This window comes from Oryctolagus cuniculus, chromosome 11 (genome assembly GCF_964237555.1).
Source record: "Oryctolagus cuniculus chromosome 11, mOryCun1.1, whole genome shotgun sequence".
Taxonomy (NCBI): domain Eukaryota; kingdom Metazoa; phylum Chordata; class Mammalia; order Lagomorpha; family Leporidae; genus Oryctolagus; species Oryctolagus cuniculus.
In genome coordinates this window covers 111,681,185-111,701,312 of record NC_091442.1, presented here as the reverse complement: position 1 = coordinate 111,701,312, position 20,128 = coordinate 111,681,185, and the positions used below count along the sequence as shown (strand labels likewise).

Below are 20,128 nucleotides of genomic sequence, written 5' to 3'. Positions count from 1 at the left end.
ATACCAAGCTTCTGTCTAGCTATAAATCTGAAAAATAGTTCAAAACTACCATTCTGATAGTTGGGATAAGGGAAATCCACCAACCCAGTGAGTAGGTAAACACTGGGTATAGATGGATTTGTTCCTCTGTGAGGATAAATGAGTAGGAAACAACAACCATAGAAGCCAAGGGAAAACACTGCAGAATAAGAGAAAGAAAAGAATATCCTAAAGACTTAAAGAAATTTTCTCAAAATGATTTACTATAAAAACTAAAGTAAGCCTTTAGAATGTTTGACATTGATAGAATTGGAGGATAAAGGGTGAGCTGTCAAGACAAAGAAAATGAAGTTAAAAGGGAGACAGGTGACACATATAAGGTTGGAAGAAGCAGAAAGAAAGATGTCATAGAAATAGAAAAAGTAAAGTCTATAACAAAGCAGTAAAGAGAATAATTGAAGATGTGGAGCCTTGGATCAGTGAGGAGGAGGATGAACTGAGGCAGCCTTCACAGAATGGGTGTGTGTGTGTGTGTGTGTGTGTGTGTATCAATGACTGGGGGTTAAATTTGAATGATATCTGTATCAGACATACAGACAAAAACAACATAAGGAACTAGGCTGTATCTTCATCCATTCTCTCGTGAACAAGTCGTCAATGTTTGGAACAGGCGTGATAAGGCCCCTCAAGCTTTGGTCAGGTGGCTCAGAGCTATTTCTCCAAATCCATCTCTCACACTTTACAGAGGCAGTTTGGCATGGTGGTTAAGAAACTCTGCAAAAAACTGTTGTATTTCTAACTGTGTAACTTTTGGTAAAGTTATCTGACTGCTTCAGGTACTGGTTTGCTAATCTATTGAATGGTGGTGATGATGATAACAACATTAACTACTGCACAGGGCTTATCATGGTTAAATGAGCTAACTGAGCAGGAATGTGCCTTCTATTGTGCCTAGCAGTTTACAACTTCATGGCAAACCATTTCTTAGGTGTTTGGCATTGTCCTTGGCTTCTTCCTCTCTACTCAACCTCATTTAGCATTTCAGGGTTAACACTTGATTTAAGGCTTTTAAGTGCAGCTCTAGACTCTGTTCTTTCATAGCTCTACTTCCTGGATTCCAGGGAAAAATCCTATCCCTTCCTCTTAGACACACCCCAAACCCCAATCTGGGTCCAGGGCCTTAGATCCCGACATAGGGAATTCAAACTAGAATGATCAATATTTTTGTAAAGAAGTAGAATAAGGAGGAAAGAAGCAAACAGAGGCTGGTAAGACATACGCTCAGATTCACTTCGTGGAGGCAGTTTGGTTGGGACTTAGTAGTAGGTGGCTGAGTCTCAAAGGGACAAATATCATATGTTCTCCCTGATCTGTGACAACTAACCGAGCACCAAAAAGGAAACTGTTGAAGTGAAATGGACACTATGAGAAACAGTGACTTGATCAGCCCTTGCCCTGACTGTTGATGAACAACTTAATACTTTATTCCTTTTAGTATTTTTTTGTTCTACTTAATACGAGTGGCTGAACTCTGTAATTAATACACAATTATTCTTAAGTGTTGAAACTTAACTGAAAAGTGATCCCTGTTAAATATAAGAGTGGGAATAGGAGAGGGAAGAGATGTGCAATTTGGGATATGCTCAATTGGACTTGCCCCAAATGGTAGAGTTAGAAACCTGCCAGGGGATTCCAATTCAATCCCATCAAGGTGGCATGTACCAATGCCATCTCACTAGTCCAAGTGATCAACTTCAGTTCACAATTGATCACACTGATAGGTCTAAGAGTCAAAGGGATCACAAAAACAAGACTAGTGTCTGCAAATATTAACTGATAGAATAAAAAAAAAAAAGGAGCGAATGATCCAACATGGGAAGCAGGATACACAGCAGACTCATAGAATGGTAGATATCTTAAACAGCACTCTGGCCTCAGAATCAGCCCTTAAGGCATTCAGATCTAGCTGAAAAGCCCATGAGAGTATTTCAGGCATAGAAAGCCAAACATTGTGGCAAAAAAAAAAAAAAAAAAAAAAAAAAAAAACCACCCTAAATGAAAGATCTCTGCAAGTGAGATCCCAGTGGAAAGAACAGGTCATCAATGAAGGAGGTACCTTTCTCTGAAGGGAAGACAGAACTTCCACTTTGACTATGACCTTGTCTAAATATGATAAGAGTCGGCGAACACAAAAGGCCTCCACAGCCTTGGCAACTCATGACAAGAGCCTAGGGAGATTACTGACGCCTTAAACAAGAGTGTCAATTTGTTAAGTCAACAATAGGAGTCACTGTGCACTTACTCCTCATGTAGGATCTCTGTCCTTAATGTGCTGTACATCGTGATTTAATGCTATAACTAGTACTCAAACAGTATTTTTCACTTTGTGTTTCTGTATGGGTGCAAACTGTTGAAAGCTTTACTTAATATATGCTACATTGATCTTCTGTATATAAAAATAATCAAAAATGAATCTTGATGTGAATGGAAGGGGAGAAGGAGCGGGAGCGGGAAGGGTTGCAGGTGGGAGGGAAGTTATGCGGGGGAAAAGCCATTGTAATCCATAAGCTGTATTTTGGAAATTTATATTCATTAAATAAAAGTTAAAAAAAAAGTAGTAGGTGGCTGAAGATTGGCAGGTGGGCTTGCAATATTATAGATGACAGATACAGATGTTTACTAAGGTGCTAACAGTTTGGGTGAAGCAGAGGGAATGAATTTGAAAGATATTTTGAGGATAAAATGGACAGGGATTGGTTACTAAGGAAAAACAAAGGATAAAGTCCATGAATCATTGATAATTTAACTCATTACCTTTTTATGTTTTTTTTTTCTCTACCTACTTGACTGTGAGCTGCTAAAGGAAAGAGAAACTGACTTTGGTTTTATTAAAATTCTTAGTAACAGTATATTAACTGACACACAGCAGGGGTTCAGATAGAATCTGTCAAATAACTCAAGATGTAACTTAGACTTCCGACCTCTGATCCCTCCAATAAATGCTTTACCTTAGCCAATCACATTGTCTGTTTAACATTTTCACAGTTTCTCCAAGCTTGAACTCCTTCTCTTAACACATGGCCACATCTTAACACATCTTCAAAGGCCAACAAGAACCTCCTCCTTCTCCATATCTTCCAGAGGCAAGGGGAACCGCAGCGATCTCTCTCCCAGGTTCAAGGCACGGTGGCTGCACCTCTCAAGGACTCTCATGATAACTCTTTACATTGATCTAATTCTTGCAAAGTCATTTGACTCATCAATATCAATGCTTTGTGTGAACTGGATTTGGACCCTCTCAAGTGTAGGAACCACATGCCATTTCTTTCAGCCCACCCTCCGTTCGACTCACACCTTACCAAGCTCTAGCACGCTAGCATGTGAATAGTAGCTGCCCAGCAAACCAGGGACCATGTGATTCTAAACACACAGGTTATGCTCTAAAAATATTTTAAGTGATCTGTTTTTTTAAAAAATATCACTTAATATGGGAAATCTGTGACTTTCGAACAAGATTGGGTGAAAAACTCAGAAACAGCCCCTCCCTGGTTTCCAGGCATGGTCTTGCCTCCCATGATAGAGATCTATTTAAGGCTTGAGTTTGGGAACTTTCCTTGGACACAATGACTTGTCCCATCCACATAGAGGTGATAATCCGAATCCCCTAGTTCAGTGCACTCAAGCCTAAACATACAGAAATCAAAGTTCCAATTGTCAAATGGTGAAAAAGGAGCTGTTACAGGAACTTGAGGTCATCAGCTGTTCTCAGATCAGGGTCTTGCCACAACGTGGATTTACCAAGGTTCAAGCAAGGCGTTAGAAGTCAGGCCCCAGCTGCCATGACAGAAATACTGGCAGAAGTCATGGGGCAGGAGTGAGGGTGGATGAAGAACCAAGCAAGCCAGCATGGTCTCAGGATTTGACCCCAGACTGCAGGGAACAGGGCAAAAGTGCTGGTGAGGGGCCTTGGGTGCAGGGTGGGAGCAGCAGTTTGATACTCATGGGGCCTCTACTCACACCAAGGTCTCTACTACACCAAAGCTAACATAGCACAGGATTTCCAAGCTCCATTGCACTCCCTGGAGGACAGGGAGCTCCTTACTGTGCAGTGATGATGAGCGAGGATAAGAACTGCAGAGTCTGAATCCGAATAAGCGATAACCCAACTAAAACTTACACAAAGGCAGGTTTATTGACTCACATAAATGAGGAGTTCAGAGTTAGGGCAAATGTCTGGGTTGGTTTCTTTCCAAGACTAGTGTCCTAGAGCAAACACTATTAGTTGGAACCCAAGAGCCACTTCTTTGCCATCAAAACCCCCAAATGTTTCATCTCCAGAAGGTTGTGCCTGACTAGCCTAAGACAATCACAAAGCGACATACACTAGTGAAAGAGAAGGCTCCTTCTGTGGGCACTTCTCCTTCTGCTTTGAGAACATGATGTCCGGAGCTATCACAGCCATAGCACGGCCATGAGGAAATATGGCAAGTCCATGAGCTAAGGATGGCAGAGCAGCAGACCGGAAAGACCTTGAGTCCTTCATGACAATGCTGAGCTGCTGCACCAAACCTGGACTTAACTGCCTTGTGACATCCCATTCTAGGAGATAATGAATATTTGAGGTGAGCTGGGTAATCTGTTCTTTGCAGCTGAAAGGATTTCTAAGTGATAGATTGGGTTTTCTGTCTCTAGGAGCTCTGTCATCCTCAGAGTTCGTTTTATCTTTGGTGGGTGGCGAAAGAGCTGCAGCGGTGCTAATCTGTGTGTATCTGGGCACCGCATTGTCCAGAGGGTGAAGGATCACATTTAGCAACCAGCATCCCAAAGCTCAGAGACCTGAGATTCGCCTTGCAGTTGTCTACTCATGCTTGTGTCCATGATAGCAGTCAGGAATATGGAATGCATTGATTAGCTTATGCTAATAGATTAAATTCCTCCTGGAACTGAGAATAGATCAGGTTGCAGATAAAATTGGAATTCTTTTAGCCAATACTCTCAGTGTGTTGCTGAAATCTCCTGGGATTACCTCCCCCATTGACGGGCAGCTCCCATTCGCACTGAAGGCTTCATGACTTAAATACCTGTAACCTAAGGTTACTAGGAGTTGGTCAGTTTCCAGAAGCAACCCTCACAAATGAAGGGATCTGATGGACAAATACTCCTCTAGGCTTCCTGACCTAGTGGGACATTCTGAGTAATGTTCTACAACTTCAGTGTCCAGCACAGTAGCTGGTAACCATTGTGATTTAATTAACAAGTACAGTTAAAAACTTCAGTTCCCAGGCTTGTTACAAGTCACATGGGGCCAGTGGCTATCATACTGGACGTTGCAGAGACAGGGGCAGTTCCACTGCATGGGAAGCTCTTTTGGACAGCTCTCTGCTGCCGTCTCTTAGAGAACCCACTGACCACTAGTTAGCTCACCCATTAGAGCCTTCCTTCCTTCCCCATTTCATTTCCTCGTAGCCTCAGTCTGTGCGTGCTGCCCTAACAAAATATTAGAGATGAGGGTATTTATAAGCAACAGAAAGTTCTGGGGTGGGGAAGTCCAAGGTCAAGGTACCAGCACATTCAGGGTCTGGTGAGGGCCTTCCTGATGTATCATCCTATGGCAAAAGGGGTGAGTGCTATGCCCTCACATGGTGGACATGAACCCCCTCCCTCAACCTTTGATAAAAGCCTTAATCTCATCTAGGGGGTCTCTGTCCTCTTGATTTGTTGTCCTATTGGAGATTGTTTCAACATGTGAATTTTGGGGGACAAACAAATCATACCACTCCCTCCACTTTCTGGAATCAGTTCCCACATAACCTTCTAGTATCAAATCCTTGCCTCAGGGCTTGCCTTCTTAGGAATCCTGACACCATACTCTTAGAAGCATGAAAGGATGTTGTCCAGAACCAACAAATGTCTTTCACATCCTTGGCTCATGGACAGAAGCTTGGTAGAGAAGCAGAATCCAGGTCCCCAGTCCAGACCTACCTACTGAATCAGTACCTGCATTTTAACAAGATTCCCTGGTGATGTGTTTGCGCATGAGTTTGAGATGTCTTGCTCTACAGTTTTTTTTTTTTTTTTTGACAGGCAGAGTGGACAGTGAGAGAGACAGAAAGGTCTTCCTTTTTGCCATTGGTTCACCCTCCAATGGCTGCTGCAGCCGGCGCGCTACGGCCGGCACATCGCGCTGATCCGAAGCCAGGAGCCAGGTGCTTCTCCTGGTCTCCCATGGGGTGCAGGGCCCAAGCACTTGGGCCATCCTCCACTGCCTTCCCGGGCCACAGCAGAGAGCTGGCCTGGAAGAGGGGCAACCGGGACAGAATCTGGTGCCCCAACCGGGACTAGAACCCGGTGTGCCGGCGCCGCAAGGTGGAGGATTAGCCTAGTGAGCCGCGGCGCTGGCCTACAGTTCTCTTAAATGGGGAGGGGGTAAGGGGTGGAACAGAAATTGATAAAATATATCTATATAACTACAACTGCCCTTAGGACTTCTTGTTTAAGATCTCCAAAAATATATATACCATACCATCAGGTCTTTGGTGCCTTTACCAATATGTGATTTTTTTTTCTTTTTTCATTTTTGTCTTGAGGGTCTTCCTAGACTGAGCCCCCCCACCCCCCAACTCCTTCACAGAGGAGAAACTCTTACCCTGTTGGCCTCTTCAGCTCTGATGTTTCCTTCCTGTCTCCAGAGGCGCTGTGGCTCCCTGATTCAGCATTTTATCATTAGGTGATCAGGGCGCCAGCTCTACACCTGAGGAGGCTTTACTCTGATGGACTTGCACAGCCGGTGAGTGAATAAACCGTCTCTCCTAAAGACAATGGATTCTCCATTTAGAGCCAAGTTTGTTCTAATTAGCTGGCTCTGAGGTTTGCAGTGGCAAATCTTCCGGAAGTTAATAATGCTATTTTGAGAATACCTGCATCTTGCCTGCTTAATGAACATGATGAGGGAACATAAAATATTTTTCATCCTACAAAGAAAGACTTTATTCCCATTCCCTGTCTCATGTCTCAATTCTGGACTTGCTGTTTTTAGTTAAATTATGTTCCCATCACACTCCCATTAGTGTTCATTTGGTGGCTTTTGCAATGTGCTTTAATTCTTCAGCTGGCGAGTGGCTTCTTCCTCTGCTTAGCCTTCATGGAGGCATTTTATTGGCCTAAATGACAGAGAAACGTTTCATGTCTGGTGCTTAAATTTCCACTTGAGAAGTATCTGCATGGAACATCTTCTGCAGATAATCCCTCAGCACTGGCTGAAGGGACAATGAGACTTCTCTACACCTGTGCCATCTGAGTGCCATTTGATTCCTGACCCTCATAAAGGACATTTCAACCTTACCTACTGGAAAGATGTGGGAAGCATACTACATGACTGCTAAGGATCTGGAGACCCTAAAAACATGATTGTCAGATATTGAAGCCTACCACCCCCCCAAAAAAAAAAAAAACTGAGGGCGGATTTCTGCAGGATCAGATCTGATATTTAGTGGTTTTGACAAACGAAACATTTCTTGTTATGATACTGCCATGTTTCCATGCTGGCTGGTAAGGAGCCCCTGCAGTACTTACTCGCATTCTATCCTTTATCATTAGCCCAGCTGCCATTGCCCTGCCTCCAGGGGCCACCCCTTCACCGTTTCACTGGAGCCCAGCACTGAAGACTTAACCCCTGGCCTAGACTCTGTTCTAATGCTAGTGTTCCCAGAGAGCGCTCTCATCTGCTGGTTCACTCCCCAGGTGCCTGCAATGGCTGGGGCTGAGCCAGGTGGGAGCTGGGAGCTAGAAACTCAGTCTACCAGGTGGGACCCAGACTGAAATAGTGAACCATCATCTGGTGCCTCCCAGGGTCTGCATGATCAGGAAGTTGGAATCAAGAGCTGGAGGTGGGACTCAAACCCAGGTGTTCCAATGTCCCCTTAATGCCGATCCCTTACTTAGATTTTAAATATTCTCCCTGCGAGAGGACTCAATCATCTTGCTCCTTAGCTCTTGAAGAACACGTGGAAGATCCAGAGAACACCCACCAAATCTCAGGGAGTGTGCCTCCTTGGGTACAGTAAAATTAATTGGATTGACTTTAAGACATCTACCATTGCCATTGTCTTGATGGATACAATGTTGCTTTTTGGGGGGTTGTATTTGGGGTGGGGGTAGGAGAGAAAAAAATTGGGAAGCCGAATTCTTGACTCATTCAAAACTGAACGCAGGTCTTTTAAAACATATAAGTCCGATCCGTCTCGAAGCCACGTTCTTGATTTTAGATTCTAGTTCCACCAGCCGCGGAGAACAAGAGATCCAGAGAAACAGGAGGTGAGAGCCTGTTTTCCTTCTCCCTCTCTGAGATGCTTTTAGGGCCCCCTAGTGGCTGTTTTAAGACCTCGGGATTCCTAGGATTAGGTCTCCTTGACCCTAATAAAACAGGAGAGCCCTTTCTGAATCTCCTTCTTGACAGGTGCAATAGCTGGGTGGAGATAAATAGATAATAGTTGGTTTAGAGGGCTCAATATTTTTTCATTTCTTGGTGCTTAGCGAGAGCTGTGCTGCTGCTTTAGAAATAACAGATATATTACCTTACATATTTCACCCTGCATTCCTCATACTATATTATGTCATCCCTGAAATCCCTTCAAGACATTTATATCTTGGTTTGTGTCAAAGGGCTATAACTCCTAGGGAAGTGCTTCCAACCTTAGGTGTTTCCATAAACCTACGCGGATTGAACTGGGGTGCTCTGGAGCTTCCCAACTTTCCACAGAAATTCCTAAGTGTGGGGCCTGACACGATGCTAGCTGGCCAAGGGTTCAGTCTGACAACCTCCCTATCTTTGAGAGCTAAATTAAAAATGCAACTCCGAACTGATGCAGCAAAGCTTTTCCACCGTTAAGGTGCTTACTGACTAATGCAAATAAAATTCGCCAAATCCCCTAATAATGAATTCTATCTTCAGCCTATGCCACTCCCCAGCGTGGCCACTGCTGGCTCCCCCGCCACGGTCCCATCTTCCTAAGATCCAAGCGAGGGAGTGGACCGCGCTCGGGTCACAACAAGGTTTCCCACATACTTACCTTTTAGTTTCTGATGCTGTTGGATTCTTTTTCCTGTGCCTGTCAATCTCGGGTCCCTCTTCCCTTCCTGTCAGGTTACTCGAATTAACATGCTAATGTATTGCACTAAAGCATTTGCTACCGCGAACGAAGGGGAGCAAAGCCCTACACGAAACAGAAAGCGCACATTCTCGCTTTAACTTTACCCGGTTCCGGGGAGGGGTTGGGGAGGGGTGCGGGAGCAGGCAGGGAGTCGGGAGGAAGGAGGTTGGGGCGGCAAAAAAAAAAAAATAAAAAAAAATAAAAACGATCCCCTTGTTCTCAGCGCGCTCCGGAGCAGAGCCGCGCGCCCCAGGCGGAGCCGAGCGGTCTTCGGGCTAAGCGGCTTGGCGCTCAACTTTGGCTCTGGCATGGTGGCCCGGGTATCAGGTCCGAGTCTGTCATCCCGCGTTCTCCCTTGGCGCGGCGATGGCATCCAGGCCAGATAGGACCTGCTGTGCCCGCAACGTGCGCGCCCAGACGGCGGGACCCCAGCGCCGCAGCTGAGCCGTCCCGCGCGCGGCTCCCGGCCGCCGGCCTTCTCGGCGCGCTTGCCTCGCCGCGGCCGGCACGGGACTAGGTAAACAGCGCTCGGGAGCCCGGGTTGGCGGCGGTGGGTGCGCCCCAAGCCCCCGGCGCCCAGCCCGACCCCCGGGAGCGCGGTCGGCGCGCCGCCCCAGCTCGGAGGCCTTGTCTCCGCTGCCAGGGAACTCGGGCGGCGGAGTCCCGCAGCTCGGAGAGCCCCGCGGCCCGCCTGGCTGGGGACAGGTGGGGACCTTGGTGGGGGTGGGAAAGGGGACCCCAGAAACCCTGGGACCGCGCTGCGGAAAACCCGGGAGCTGGATTGCGCGCCGGAGCCCGTCCCTGAGCCCCATGCGAGCTGCGGGTCCCCGCGCGCCCTTTCCCCGCCGCCGCCGCCGCCTCCCGCGGGTTTCTCCCCAGGCTCTGGAGCCCGGGCGCGCGTCTCAGCCCAAGCTCCCGGGCCCGGGGCTGGAGGTCCGTTCCGTATGGGGGGGTGCTGCGCGCGGGGGTCCTCCAGCCAGGGAGGAAGGCACGGGACCGCGACCCGGGCGGGGAGGGCGCGTGGTGTGGTGCGGGGGGCGCAGAAATTCAGTTTGATATCCCGGGACAGGATTCTGGGAACCGGGAGGACTCTGTCCGAGCCCTTCAGCCGGGCTCCCGGCAGCCTCGGACTGCCCCGAACCCTGCCCACCTCCGAGAGGAGCGGCGCCGCGAGCCGGAGGTGGAGGCAGGGAAACTTCCCACTCCCCACGACGGCCGCTTTGCTAGGAGCGGGTGGGCAGGCGTCCCCACGGCGGCAGCTGCGGGCCCAACCCGCTTCCCTTCCCCCCCCTCTCCGAGCGCCGCACGCCCAGCCCCAGGCGCCCGGGAGCGGCCGGGGGCGGGAGGAAGGCGGGCAGCGCCGGGCCGGCTACCCTGTCCTCGCGACCCGGCCCGGGCTCCGCGTTCCGGGTGTTGCAGCCGCCTTCGAGCCGGCGAGCTGGGCGGTGTGGGGGCGGGGCCCGGCGGGGGGCGGGGCGGAGGCGGCGCGGGCCCGCGTCCGCGCGGCTGCGGCGCTCACCATTGGCCGGCCGCGCGGTCACGGGGCCGGGGGCGGGCACCCAGGCGGGCGCCGGCCCCGCCCCCGCTCGCAGCCCGGCCCCGGCTCGCGGTCCCCCCCGGCCGCACAGACATGACACAGACACACAGTCACTGCAGCTGCTGAGAGAGCCCGGCGCGCGGGGCACGCGGCGGCGGGGCCAGCCCAGAGCCCGGACCCCGGCACCACCCGCCCGCCCCTCCCGCCAGCCCAGCGCCGCGGCCCCCGCCCGGCGGGGCGCGGGAGGCGGGGATCGCGCGCCGGCTCCGGCCAGCGGCGCCCGGCGGCCGGAGGCGGCTGCAGCGGCCGCCCGGCACCGAGCGCCTGGCGCTCCGGAAAGCCGGCTCGGCGCGTCTCGGAGGCGGCGGCTGCCGAGGCCGGCAAGCGCTCGCGGCGCCTGGGGCCGCCCGCCTCGGCTCCCCGCACCCACCGCGCTGCGCTCGGTTCGCCGCGCCTCGGCTCCGGTGACCTTCCCGGGGCGCCTCCCCCGGCCCCCGCGCCCCCGGCCCCGCGCCCCAGGCCGGGGCGAGGCCCACTCCAGCGCCTCCTTCCCGCGGAGCCGCGGGCGGGCGGGCGGGCGGCGCAGGCCCGGGGGGAGGGGGCGCCGCGAACGCTGCAGCTGCCCCCCCTCAGGAACCCGGCCGCAACCGCGGCCGCGCTCGGCGCCTGGCCCGGCCGGGCTGCCCCTGCCCCGCCGCCGCGCCGGAGCCCGGGCGCCTGAAGCTGGGGGCGCGGCGGCGCTCGCCTCGCCGGGCCGGCTGCGGGCAGGCCCTGCCCTGAAGGGGCGAAGCGGCGAGGAGCACGGGAGGTGGAGCTGCTCCCGGGGGGCCGCTCGCTGGAGCCACCCCGAGGCGGACCCCGGCCCCTGCTCATGCGGGGCGCCCCTGGCTCGGGGGAGCCCGTAGGTCGGGGAGCAGCTGCAGGCAGCCGAGCTAGAGGAAGAGGAAGAAGGGACAGTGGTCATCCGGGGCCACCCGGGCCCTCCCTGCGGCGTCTGGAACCGGGGTCCGCCCCGAAGTCTGCGCGTGGCGCCCGCGCGCTGCCTGGGGCAGCGCCCGCCCGGACCCGGACCCGGAGCCGCAGCTCCTCGTAGGCTCCGCGGCCGCGGCCGCGCCGCCCAGCTCGTGCGCGGTCTCCGTCTGCTCGGCGGCGATCACGGCCGAGGTAAGAGCCTGGGGTTCCGTGGGACCAGCGCCGGACAAGTTCTCCGAACCTGTTGGCTGGGACTCCTGTGCTCAGGATGCCGGCCGAGGGGGAGGGTGCGCGGGCGGGGAGTCCAGTGGAGGCTGGCGGGTGCGTCCCCGAGTCTCCTACGTCCCCGGGACCGAGCCTGCCCGGCTCCTAGGCGCACCGGCTGCTGCCAGGGAGCGAGCCAGGCGGAGTTTCCCGTTAGCCCTGGGAGGAGAAGGGCACGCACCTTGGCGCGCTCCTGGCCGGCCCCCCGCCCCGCTAGCTGTGTGCACCTTGCTTTAGGGGGCCCTGTTGTGACTGGAGAGGCCCTTCTGGGCGGGTGTCACCTGCCTTTCCCGGCGTGGTTCTCTGGAGAACTTTTCTTTGCTCCTTGTTGCGCAGTGGCCGGTTTGGGGGTGAGCAGCCACTGTTTGCAAGTCCCTCTTCAGGATAAAGTGGCTGCTCAGCGGCTGTGTGTGTTTGAGGGTGGCGGGGAGGGAACCAGCCCCACCAGCGGGTCCCTCCCTTTAGACAAGGCTGCTGGAGTCCAACCTCCGTGTCCGGATCCAGGCTTCAGAGGGTTGGAGCCACGACTCCGAAGTTTGTGCACCCTGAAGGTGTTTTGTGCGTTGCCATATTGTCTGCTTTTAAACGTTCTTCCCCGGAAGCCCCAGTTCTTGCCTGTCTGAGATGTATTAGAGCCAGCAGCTTCCCCCGGAACAGTCCCATTTTAAATGGGTCACCTCGGAGGGAGCAGGTTGTCTCCCGCACGCTGAATCGGTCCCCCCCGGGTGACCCTGTTTAATGGGGATGGATTTTTCTCGTCCCTGTGCTGATGTACCTCGCCTGAGCAGGTTTCTGCTGAATTTCGAATCCGTGAATTTTGCCACTCAGTCCATTAAAATGATCTCCTGAGGGAGCAGAATAGCTGGTTACATTTTCCGTGAATGTCACAGGAAGTTTTCCAGGGTCTTATGTAAGTGCCCTGAGCGAGCATGGAGCCTTCTGTTTCCTTCGGGGGGAGTGGGAGGGGTGGTGGTGGTGGGGCTTCTCCCTCGGACACAGCTGGAGGCCCCCAGTATCACTCCGTGGAGCGGTCACCTCGTGCATTTCTCTCTCCCTCTCCTGTCTTCCAGAAGTCGGCTCTGCTAGACTTGAGATAAGGAAGCTTCTGAATTGGGGGGGTGGGGGGCACAAGTGGTGGTTCCTCTTCCCCTTGCCTGCAAATGGGTGACGTGAATGAATTACTCAGCTGTGTGTTGGGTCCTCACTGCAAGAAAAAAAATTAACACATCCCAAGCGCTTTAAGGTTTCACACATCTCTTAGCCGGCCTTTCTTTTTCAAGAGTGCTTTTACTCCGGTGAAAATTGTTTGAGGAGAACACAGCGTTGTCTGAGCCTGGCCCTGTTAATACCAAGCCAGGGAGAAAATGGAGTGGAGCAGACAGGAAAAAGTCATCAGGATTGAGATCTAAGCGGGTTTTCGAGAGAGGTGAGGACAAGATGCAGAGTCGGTCGGTAGGATTGGGAGGTGTTAGAAAGATGCCATCACTCTGCCCCAGACCGGGGCTGCGGCTGAAGCGTGCCACTCAGCCAAGCGTGCTGGGTTGTGGCTCGCCTTTGTGATGTGAGCTGTTGCAGGTTCTCCTGGCGTTTGCACCGTAACTGCAAGGGCCTTGGGAAGGAAGGGAGAGCTCGTTGTCCCCCAGCGCTTCCGCGCTCGGCAAGGTTGTGGAGGTTTGCTCTGCTTCTGGATTCCTGAGCTCTGCTCTCCAGCGGATGCATCCTGTGGTGCCTGCATGGTTCAGCCACCTACAGCGGCAGGGCACTAGGGGGACTAGTTTTCTGTTCCACCAACGATGCCCAAAACACAAGCACCGTGGTTTATCTTCGGGAATCGTGAAACTACCTTTTGGTACCCAGTGTGTGCTTGTGGTAATGTGGATTCCGCGTGCCCAAGTGATCGGCCTGCTCACCCCTGAAGTGTTCTTTCGACAGTGCTGATCCCATTGACAGGCAAGTGCAATGCTGAAGAGATCCAGTTAAAATCTCGAGGAGTATAAGGATTCTACATTTGGAATGAACAGACTCTCCCGTCAACTGTACCCTTTGGACATTAGACCATGCCAGCTTGCAATTCTTTAGCAGTTTGTAACTGAAACTTCTCCTTTTGGTTTTTGGATTGCACACCCCACGCCGTCCTGGTAAACTCACACCACATCATAACCTCTCTGGATGAACTCCTATCCCCTCGACAGCATGTACCTCACATGGATGTGAACGTGGCACTGGACGATGGTCACACTTGCATCTCAGATACCCTCCGCATGGTCAAGTATTACATCATTAGTATCTGGAATTCTTCCTGCAAAATTAGAAGATGATTCTGTTTCAGAGCAAAGCCTGGTTGTCCAGGCCCATGATACCCACAATAGCCAAGTCTTGTCAGAGCTGACTGTGGTGATGGGAAGACAGGAGGGCTGAGAGGGAGAAGAGACAGCCCGTTTCAGAATACTGTGGTGCACCCTCACACACACAACAGGCAAATGCCACCGAGATTTAGGTCTTACCTGGGTTCTGAAAGGCCCAGTTCAGCCTGTGGAATTAGACTATGCTCTCTGCACCTACACACCTTTTTACATGTGTTTTTATGCATCCTTGAACTTCAGGGTCTGGTACACCACATTTGTGACCCTTTGCCCATATGTGTAGTGTGTATTTTGGTATTATAAGGGGAGTTATTATTGAGGTCCATGGCAAGAATGGTCAGCATAAAGTTTTATTTCTACTCTTAAAGTTTTATAGATTGATTCTCATGGCTCAGCCAAGGGGTAAGAGACTGAAACATGAAAATACCATCACTTTTGCCACTCCAAGCTCTTCTGACTGTGTATGCCATCAGCAGGAGTTGTCAGAACATCCCCCCGACTGTAGGTATATCTATCTATACATTACAGCCGGATATCAACATCTATGAGCCCGCACTCCTACGAGCTGATCCTGTGGTCTTGAGGCATGGATGAAGTCTTGCAATTTTGAAGAAAGTCAGATGGCAGAGGTAGAGGGGTATGTTGAGGCAGGAGGCAGGTTCTCCTTAGGGCTCATGAACAAGGTGAAGGTGTCTGTGGCCAGAGAGTTTCAGAGAAGAGGGAATGTACTGGGCAGAGGGTCTAAGACTCTCAAGCACCTACCGTTGACACCCTTTGGGGATGCACCCACTTCTCAGAATCTGCTGCTATTGATCAGACATGGCTGTTCCACGCTGGGTTAATTGGGCATGGAGAAGTTCTTAGCTTTTCCCTGTCCTACTGATGTCTGCAGACAGTGGCCAGTGGAGTACAATTTCAATTGAATGACTTTTCTTCTAGTGGGACAAATAGTAGTTGGCCATCTATGGCAGGTGCCCCACCTGTGCTAAGGTTATGGAGCCTCTGTGTTTAGTTTACTGGCTGGTGCAGAGGTGAACGCCCAGCTGTTCCCAGCAGCTGTTTACTGCCCTTCTGATTGTTCTGAGGATGGGTTTGGGCTTGTCAGGAGAATAGCAAGGGGAGTCCCAGGCAGACAGAGCTGCATGGGCGTCTGAAGGTATGTATTGTGTCTGGCGGGATCACGGTACTTCGTGTGGCTGGAGGGTGAGCCATGCTGGCAGAAAGAAGCGTGGGATCAGAGGGGAAATCATTTCATAGGAGTCCGTGCTAAGGATTGGTCCCAGCTGCCTGCTCTGTGGATTCACGTGGTGGCAAGAATGGCTGCTGGATAAGACCCAAGAAGAGTTGATTATCCCACGTCGTTATTAAAAACAGAAAAAGAAATTTTCTGTTTTGTCCATTATCCTTCCACATACAGCATTTTGCCTGTTCTTTAAAAACCTATTAGCAATGCAAATAAAGAAAGGGTCCCTTATCAACCCTAAGCCTGCCCTCTTGTGTACATGAATTACATCTGGGGCTTTCATTATGTGATTATGCAGCAGTGGGAAAAATGACAATGTTACTTGACAAATGATATAGTATGAAAAAAAAACCCTTCTCTGTAAGAACCAATTCCATTTTGTCAGATTTGCTTCTGGGTAGAGTTATGGTCGTATTTAACACTTAAACGAGGTTCTTCTATTATAATCATTTCATTTCTGGCCAAAACTTTCCTTGCTGTTGGAAAAAGAAGGGTTTTGTAATACTGAGAACGGGAGTGTGTGCACATGTGTGTGCATACTGAGGGCATTTCAAAAAGTAAGCGGGAGGTGACATTAAAAGATTAGTTTATTCGGGCAGGCATCGCGATACAGTGGGTTAAGCTGCTGCTTGGGATGCCTGTATCCCGTGTCAGGGTGCTGGTTCAAGTCCTGGCTATTGAGCTTCCAATCCACCTTCTCACTAAAGTACCTGGGGAGCAGCAGATGATGGCTCTGAGTTCCTGGCTACCTACGAGGGAGACCTGGATGGAGGGCCTGGCTCCTGCCTTCAGCCTGGCCCACTCCACCTGTTGGATGGAAGATATTCTCTCTCTCTATCACACACACACACACTGTCACTCGGCCTTTCGAATAAATATTTTTTGTTAAAGATAGCTATTTTGGCACAGAAAATTTTTGAGATCCATGCATGTAAGAGGTCTTGAAAAAGTATCAGGACTGCGTTGTGCCACAGCCAGTGTTTACGCCACCATTTGCAATTCCAGTAATCCATGCAGGAGCACTGGTTTGAGTCCCGGCTGTTCCACTTTAAATCCAGTTCGCTGCTAATGTACCTGGCAAAGCACTGGAAGGTGATCCAAGCGCACCTGCATGAGAGACCCAGAAGAAGCTCCTGGCTCCTGGCTTCTACCTGACCCAGCCCTGCCTGTTGTGGCCATTTAGGGAGTGAACCAGTGGATGGAATATCTCTCTCTCTCCCTTTCTGCCTCACTTTGCCTTTCAAATAAATAGATCTTAAATGCATGAATTACAAAATATTTTTTAGAACTTTTGTTTTCATTTAATTTGAAAGGTATAGACACACACACACGCATACAGATAGAGAGCTTCTATCCACTGGTTCACTCCCCAAATACCTGTGACATCCAGGGCTTGGCCAGGTCAAAACCAGGAAGTCCTTCCAGGTCTCCATGTGGGAGACAGGGACCCAGTTACTTGAGCCATCCTCTGCTGCCTTCTGAGGGTGCACATTAGCAGGAAGCCGGATTGGAAGCAGAGCCAGGACTTCCACTAGGCATTCTAATGTGAGATTCAGGCATCTCAGGTGACTTCTTAGCTGCTCTGTTAAAAGCCCACCTCTCAATAATCTTTTTTGTACCCCAGTAAGCTTACTTTTATTTTTTAAAGATATGTATTTTATTTAAAAAAAAAAATTCATTGTTTCTTTGAAAGGCACAGGCAGACAATGAGAGATTTCCCATCTACCAGTCCACTTGCCAGATGCTCACAACATTGGGGCTAAGCCAGATGGAGGCTAGAAGCTAGGAACTCAATGTGATGTCCCAGATAGGTGACAGGAACCCAACTACTTGAGCCATCAGCTGCTGCCTCCAAGCTTGTGCCTTTTCAGGAAGCTGGGATTGGGAGCAGCAGATACTGTAACCTAGGTTCTGTGATATGGGATACTGCCATATTGAATTGCATTTTCCATGAACTTCTGAAATACCTGTGTGTGTGTGTGTGTGTTAGATTGAGAAAACTATAGGGGAAGGAAGCAGAGCAACAGTGTAACATCATGGAGGATATTGGAGAGACTGGAAAAAAATCAGTTTCAACAGTGATCTCCAGGACCAAGAATACGTGGTTTGTAAAAGTGCAGGGCAGGGGGGCCGTCGCTGTGGCTCCCTAGGTTAATCCTCCACCTGCGGCGCTGGCATCCCATATGGGTGCCAGATTCTAGTCCCGGTTGCTTCTCTTCCAGTCCAGCTCTCTGCTGTGGCCCAGGAGGGTGGTGGAGGATGGCCTAAGTGCTTGGGCCCCTGCACCTGCATGGGGAGACCAGGAGGAAGCTCCTGGCTCTTGGCTTCGGATTGGCGCAGTGCCGGCCGTAGTGGCCATTTGGGGAGTGAACCAATGGAAGGAAGACCTTTCTTTGTCTCTCTCTCTCACTGTCTATAACTCTACCTGTCAAAAAAAAAAAAAAAAAAAAAAAACAAAAAAAAAAAACGCAGGGCAGGTGGAGTCGGCAGCCTGTATTTGTGTTTGCCAGGGGCATGTCCCCTTTGTATCATCCAGCCTCCTATTGAGTGGAAGACCTGGTGGCTTAAGTACAACCAGGAGATCCTGGGTCCCCCCCCCCCCCCACCCTTGTGTCTTCCTGTGCTAACTTGCCTGTGAAATTATAATGCTTGACATTTCTGCGCTTCAGGCACTGTCTCCTTTACAAAAGTGCATTGTCTGTCTTGTAAGTTGGGATTTAGAGGCCCAGGGAGGCAAAGGGGGCTTGCGTGAGCTAGTTAACGGCAAAGCTCATACTGTTCCAGGATTTATTTATTTATTTTTAAGCTTTCTTGCTGTGAGGTAGAAAGAGCCCTGGCCAGTTGAAAGGTATACTCAAAATGGAAAATACTGCGAGTGTCCAACACAGAAGACAAAACTCACACCGTCTTTGCTGTGATCACGGCTTCTGCACGACGCAGACTGCATGTGGGCTCCTCTTGATACAAGGGGTCTTCAGAAAGTTCATGGAAGATGCATATTCTGAGAATAACTATGCATGGCTATGGGGAGGAGGCAAAGTAAGGTTGCCCTTTAATTCTACTTGCATGAAGTTTTTGCCTTGCTCTCCTCTGTCAGGCTGTTCTCACGTAGGCAGCTGAACTTGCCTCCTTGCTTCCCAGGCGTCGTGCAGACCTGTTGGACCTGGAGTGTTGCACTCCTCCTTGCCTGCTGTCGTAGATCCAAGTGCTTTGTGATTAAAGAAAAAAAAAAATACTGAAAATTTCAATTGTTTAACGTTTTAGTGGGTGAAAGCTGAGTTGACCCTTCATGACTTGGCCAAGCCTGGGCTGTACCTTGTAAGGGAACTGCCCCGTGAATATGAACGGAGGGATCTTTTGAAGAAAAATGCAGTGGAGAAATTAGGAAAAATACAAACCGGCTTGTTTGTATGCCTTCCAGTTTGTGGGTTGCTGGGAAGAAGTTCCTCACTCACTATCGCGTTGCTTATGAGAAGGAGATCTGAAGCAAGTGCAAGTCTGAATAGGCGTTTGGTGACATTGTTATTTCAAACACTGAAGTTGAGCAGGAGTGCTTCATATTTTAGGAGAAATTGGTATATAAAATCTGGCCTTCCATTAAAACCAACTAATTTAAGATAAGTAATTGTTTAGGCTATGGAGGGGTGTTTATTTTATGAAGGGAGTTCAAGGGAAATCTTTTCACGGCCAGTTCCTTTATTGTATTTGAAAGTATTTGATTAGCATAATCATGATGGACACTTGGGGGAGCATCACTTGTTAGGTGAAACCAAGGACTTTTCAAGCAGAAACTTCAGTATTTTAGCCAGTAACCCACTAGGTTTGCCTTCCATGGAGCTACATGTCCAACTCTGTTACAGAACGGAGTATGATTCTCACATGAACTGTCATCGCCACTAACCTACCTCCTAACTTACTCATTCTTGACGGATTGCTTCTTTAAGCACAGTTCTTCTGGAGATACCACTCCTAACTCCACCCACCTCCGTGAGCTCCTTAACCACCCTTGCACCCTACCTCTCAGAATAAAAGTGGTTTAAGTACAATGAGTTAGGTAAGCGTTTCCGGGGTTCTGAGTGCCCGTGATTACAGAGACAGAGTTTGTCTTGTTCAGTCTGCGTGTGCAGTAGGGGTGGTGTGTGTGCGCGATGCTGGGGCAAAAAAAATCCCAAGTCATGTTTGACTCCTGGCTCTGCCTTCACAGCACCGGAACTGTCCAGGGCCTCTTGTTGTTTTTGTTGTATTTTTGATCCTTTCTCTCTTAAGAAAATTTCCAAGAAGAGATTTGTCACGGGAATGGAACCTGAGGCGAGGTGTCGAAGGCGGGGGAAGTGATTTTGGGCAGGCTGGAGCCGTAGGTAGTCACGGGCAGGGGCTGCCATGGAAGATGCAGGCTCGGCCATCCTTGGAGCCTCTGTGTGGTCACTTGATGGCACTGAGCTTCAGATAGGCGCAGGCAAGGATGGGGGTGGAGCCTTGACCTCCAAGAGAGCTTTGCTCTCCTCCTAGTCCTTTTCTCAACTCCCAAGGCCCAGGGGGAAGAAGGCCTGGCCCATCTTTCAGCTCTGCGTGGTTGCACTACATTTCAGGAGGATTTGTAGCAGGACAGGAGCTTGTGTGG

The 20,128-nt window shown here is 50.5% G+C and overlaps 1 protein-coding gene across 3 annotated transcripts in view; it reads left to right on the top strand.

The window, feature by feature from the left end:
* Positions 1-9,520: 9,520 nt before the first annotated feature.
* The window catches only part of LARGE1 (LARGE xylosyl- and glucuronyltransferase 1), a 565,741-nt gene continuing 555,133 nt past the window's right edge, over positions 9,521-20,128 (top strand). Inside the window, exon 1 of one of the 3 annotated variants that reach the window (XM_051846591.2) lies at positions 9,521-9,645. The gene's annotated coding sequence lies outside the window, so the exon portion shown is untranslated. Of the gene's footprint in view, positions 9,646-10,754; positions 11,830-20,128 lie in introns of those variants that run through there. The other 2 variants (XM_051846590.2, XM_051846588.2) reach the window with 2 other exon arrangements.